This window comes from Myotis daubentonii, chromosome 16, assembly GCF_963259705.1.
Source record: "Myotis daubentonii chromosome 16, mMyoDau2.1, whole genome shotgun sequence".
Taxonomy (NCBI): Eukaryota; Metazoa; Chordata; class Mammalia; order Chiroptera; family Vespertilionidae; genus Myotis; species Myotis daubentonii.
The window spans coordinates 6,637,795-6,643,726 of record NC_081855.1 but is presented as its reverse complement, the minus strand read 5'-3'; positions in this window follow the sequence as shown (position 1 = coordinate 6,643,726).

The window sequence follows — 5,932 nt, the reverse complement described above, 5'->3', positions numbered from 1 at the left end:
GGGAGACCTTTGAACTCCTGATTCCATCCCAGTTTTCCTTCCCCAGAGCTACTTACTATCATCCACTTTGTGCTTGTCCCTAAGTAGGTTTCTATAATTTTACTCAAAAGTTGTGTACACACAAGTTAATTTAGAGTGGATTTTGCATTTTTGAAATTTTATTTCAATAGCATCATTCAGAATGTACCCTGACACTTTCTTTTCCACACAAATCATGCTTTGAGATTTGTCCACGTTGCCACACATACTGCAGTCCATTAGTTTTACCGCTTTACTAGGCATTTACTATGATAACTTTATTCTCCTGTTGAAGGACATTTGGGTTATTTCTAGTTTTCCACCATCATAAACAATGCTGAAATGGACTTTCTTGTATCCTTCATGGGCACATGAATGAAGCTTCTCTAGAGTATGATGCTAAGAATGAATTTCTAGCAGGAAGGCCATACACACCTTAGGTTTTACTAGTGGATGCAACTTCACTGGCTGGTTCAGCCATTCCCCTCCCACCTGCTGTGGATGTTGGCTGCTCATGGCTCCTGATGGCCCTTCCCCTGTCCTGAGCGGGTAGGTGCTCCCAGTCCACTACCCTGGGAGGCCAGTAATGACTGGTACTGGGTAGATAAGCCTGGCTCCTTACCTAAAATGGGAATCACTCAATGGGTACAATTCCTCTTCCAGATCCCCTCTCAAGACCAGGCTGAACGTAATGTGCTGAGTCCACATCTCTGCTCACTTCCCTCCATCTTCTTTTTCTGAGGTCATTCCTTCACTAAACTCTGTCCCACTTCCCAGGATTCACTGCTGCCAGGGAACCTGGCCCAAGATGACTAATATTGCCAAAGTCTCTCCAGAAGGGCTGCACCAATGTTCACAGGTAGGAGAGGCTTGAAGGCTGAGAAAGAGAAAGCCCATCCTAGAGATGAGGTGGGGGAGGGGGAGAAGGCAAAGGTGCTGAGATGAAAGAAAGAGTTTTGTGAATTCAGCAAACTGAATGAAAGCCAGTGTGGCTGAAGTGTGGGGAGCAGAAGAAAGAGAAGGACACTGGTTGAGGTTGGAGATGTATGTAGGAGCCGACAAGGAGACCATAGGCTGGTTTCCAATTTTTTTTTTCTAATTGTAAATGGAAGTTTTTGAAATGGTTTAAGCAGAAAGTGATAGGGTTCAATTTAGACCAAGAAAATTTGTGTGTAGAGAGAATGGTTTGGTAAAAAAGATAAAATAAGCAGGGATTTGAGTATTTACACAGCAAGGAGAGTGGATCATAAAAATTAGTGTCAACACAGAAAGTAAGAAACACAATGGGATTTTTAACACAACACTTCCTGTGTCTATAAAACACACAGACATACAAAGACATAAATTCTTTAAGCATACATGCCAATTTTGAAGTGGCTACTATGTGGAGGGAGAGGAAGGGAATGGAGATTAGAGGTAATAAGAGACAATAAAACCTGGAAGTTGTCTTGCAAGGAATGGTGGTGAAAAGGTGGGATAAATTGAAGCATGTGATTTCTGGAGCCCTGAACCAAGAAGACAAAAATCAAAACAACAGCTACCACCCACCTCCCTACCCATTATTTCCCTTCACCCTGTGGAGACCCACATCTGCGATGGGGAACAGGTTTTCAGAGAGACCTTCCAAATAATCCAACTTTAACCTACTAAGTGGGTGGAACTGGATGGCAGAGGCCTTCCTAGTGATTAATGCAGCATCTGAGTCAAGGAACCTGGAGGGAAGAGGAAGCAGAACCTCCCTGGAGCCTCATTAGTAAGGACACAGATGGGAGCCCTGAGGCAGTCTCATGCCTGACCTGGTGGGGGCCTCCTGATGCTCCCTCTGAGCCTAGTTCCACATTTCCCTGGGGCTCCATGGTGCCAGGTCTTATCTCTGGGATCAGAGATAATCCAGGTTAACATGTCTTGTTATTTCCCCTTTGCACAAGTTTATGACGTGGTCCCAGGAGATCTGGGGACCAAACTTCCACCATGTCTGGTCACTCTGTGCCTGGGTGCCCAGGGCAGGAGTAGACACCCATTAGGTCTCAATAAACGCCTGTGGATCAAAAGTGATCGCTTGAATCCTTCCTTGATAGGGGGCAAGGACCTTGGGCTTTCCCTCCACGTTTTTCTTCAAGTGCCCAGAGAAGCACAGGGCATGCTCTGCAAATGCATTTGTCAGTTGGTGTTCAAAGAGTTTGTTGAGGTGGTTTCTTTGGTTCCCTGTCTGGCCCTGAGAGACAAACTCTCAATGGATAGAATAGAGTGGATGCTGGCTTTATCCAATGGCCTGCTTCTCTGAGGTGCTCTAGAGCAGTGGTTCTCAACTTCCTGAAGCCGGGACCCTTTAATACAGTTCCTCATATTGTGGTGACCCCCAATTTCATTGCTACAAATTGAACATGATTAAAGCATACTGATTAATCACAAAAACAATATGTAATTATAAATATTTTTTACGATGGTCAAGGCGACCCCTGTGAAAGGGTTGTTCGACCCCCAAAGGGGTCGCGACCTACAGGTAGAGAACCACTGCTCTAGAGTCATATTCTCAGACACTGTTCAGGGAGATCCAACACCCAATGTTACTTACTGAGCAAGCTCATTGGTGGGTAGTATTTTCTTACAGATTCGTATCTGAATGAGCAGCTTGGGAGAAGCCAATCCTTCCTGGAGGCTTAGCCACATGATCTCCCCTTAGACAGACAGTACTCATGTCTTCTGGGCCCCAAGACCTTGCCTCAGCCCTTGGGACATTGAAAGGAAAGAGTAATTCTTACCCAGGAGCAGTCCTGGATCTCAGTCCACTGACAAACAGACAGAAGTAAAATCACCTCAGATTCCATCACCCAGAGACAATCACATGCAACATATTAGTATATTTGTTCCTAGTATTATCCTGTGAATGTTGACATAGTTTCCATCTTGTCATTCTTATCTCATCTGTTTCAGTACCATCATGTGCTTAAGTATTGCCTAAATGGGTCTTTATGCTCTTTTTGTTTTTAAAATACATACATAATGCTGTGATGGATATCTTTCTTTATAAAATTTATACCATTTTGAATGATTTATGAGGATCTCTATCAGTGGAAATAAACTTATAGAATCAAATTATATGAACAATGATTCTTTTAATATCTTGTCATTTAAAAATAAAATCCTGATGTAATAATTTAGTAATGGACTTGCAGGTTTTTCTGGTAACATACAAGCACACATATAGGTAATTTAAAATAGGATCACACAAACTTGTGCTTTTAATTTAAACTTCATCTTGGAAAATTCCTGTCTAACTTAAGATAACATGACTCCTGTTTACAACTGCTCAAGTATTTCATTATGTATGCACAATAATATCTTTTACTCTGTTGTCTATTGATAGATGTTGCAGTAATGCCAAAATTTTATGATGACAGTGTTGTCATAAATTTACTAATATTCATATATTTCAACGTTTACACTGTTTCTTGAATTCCTATAAAATAAGTTCAAATTGGAGTTGTAACAAAATGATTGAATATTTTAATTTTTATGGATGCTCTAAATCAGGGGTCCTCAACCTTTCTAAACAGGGGGCCAGTTGAAGGTCCCTCAGACCGTTGGGGGGCCGGACTATAGTTTAAAAAAAAACTATGAACAAATTCCTATGCACACAGCGGTGGCAAAAACACCCGGTGGGCCGGATAAATGTTTTCGGCGGGCCGCATGTGGCCCGCGTCCCGTAGTTTGAGGACCCCTGCTCTCAATTATTCTCTAATAAGCTTGTCCCAATAAAATGTTTCCCTAAAATGTATGAGTGGCCATTTTTTCACACTCTTTCCAGTACTCAACTTTTCCTATTGCTCATCTGCAAAGGAAATTATTTTTCGTGAACTTGTCAAAGGAAAAGTGTGGTTAAAGTTGTTTCCCTGGCTTCATAATTTAAAAGCTCTCCACTTTGTTGCTTTGACGCAGCGTTCAAAGTGTGGTAACATTTTCTGACCTCCTGTCCTGGTTTTCATTCCCCAATTTTACCTTTACTGTGACTTTCCTTTGCCCTGTTTCCCTGTCTTACTCAATTGGATTCTATTATCAGTAGCGTCTCCTCTTCCAAATTCATACCACCATCCAAGACTTATGCATCTAAATACCTTCCTGCCATCTCTCCTGCTCACCTCTCAGGAGTTCAAACACTTCCCCATATTAACCCTTTATGGACCCTCCTGGAGGTCCCCTAGTCTGAAATGAAGGGTCATCTTTGATTTTACCCTACTTTGTATCTCCAGGACCCAGTCCACCATTGACATGTCATGATTTCATCTCCAAGTGGAGTCAGTTCTTTTTCTACTTGTCCTGCTCTTGTCCTAGTTCAGGCCACCCTCCCCATCTGCTGGGCCTCTGCTCTCTCTGCTTCTGATCTTGTCCTGTCTTCCACCTGTTCTCCTCCCAGCAAACAGAGTGATCCATTCAACTTAAAACCAGCCATCCCACCCTACCTGCTTAAGACACTTTAATGACTTCTCATTGTCCTTAAAACATAAAACAGTATGACTCACTGGCTTGTTGTGCCCCATGGACCTCCCAACCTCAACTAGTGTCTCTCACAGCCTCACTCACAAAACACCAGCACTGACTTCCTTTCAGTCCTTGAGACACACTTTTGTGTCTTTGCAGATGTTCTTCCTTCTCTTTGCAAAGCTCTTTTCCCAACTCTCTGAGTATCAGACACTCTCAGCTGTCTGACTCAGCTTAAATGTCTCTCAGAGAAAAGCTCCCTGACCATCTAATCCAAGACGTTGCCCTTTTCTCTCCCCCCACCCCGCCCCGCCATGACTCTCTATTCCAGATTACTGATTCCTTGTAGCATTTATCGGTTTGTGGTTATTTTGTCCTGTCTGCTTGCTTTGAGGAGCTCTCTCCTGTGCTGGTTTACAAAGTCCATGAGGGGAAGCAACCCAGCACCTGTCCCAATCCCACCATCATAATTATATTCTTAAGATAAATTTCTAGAACTAGTATTTGATCAAAAACATGTCCTTTATGTTACTTTATGTTATAAAGTCACAAAACGACAATGTTGAATGTACATTTTTCTCCTTTTTGGTGTGTGTGGAAAAATACTCAGTAATATGGAGACAGTATTTTTAAAGAATAACAGAGAGTGAGAGAGGGAGAGAGAGAGAGAGAGAGAGAGAGAGAGAGAGAGAGAGAGAGAGAGAGAGAGAAGTGACTATGTAGCATACTTCCAAGACTTTCAAGAAATGTAAAATTAAATTTACAATAAACTGGAAGAACAAATATAAGGAGTTTGGTATTTGCTTCAGTGACTAATCTTATCACAATTTCTCGCATAAAAGCAAAGAGTTTCTTGGTCTCATGTATCTGCAATAATTGTCTGTATCTTATCCTTGCATCTTGGAGAGATACCTTTCTCAATATTTGTGATTTAGCTCCAAGAAGTTCCTTTTGCTATTTCCTTAAGATATTAATTTTTTGCCAAACTGGTTTGGCTCAGTGGATAGAGCATCAGCCTGCGGACTGAAAGGTCCCAGGTTCGATTCCGGTCAAGGGCATGTACCTTGGTTGCGGGCACATCCCCAGTAGGAGGTGTGCAGGAGGCAGCTGGTCGATGTTTCTCTCTCATCGATGTTTCTAACTCTCTATCCCTCTCCCTTCCTCTCTGTAAAAAATCAATAAAACGTATTTTAAAAAAAGATATTATTTTTTTAAAAACAACAACTTGTTAATCTTCACCTTGAATTACCAGTAAGGAGTGCTGTGAGAATTAAACCTGTTTCCCAGATCAGATTGGCAGGGCTGCATGAACCTGACAGTTTCCATGAACTTGGGGAATGCAAGTTGAAACTACCTCCCTGGAGGACACTCTGGCAATATGTATAACAATGAAGTGTCCTTCCCTTTGAATGTACCTAGAAATCTGTCCAAAAGT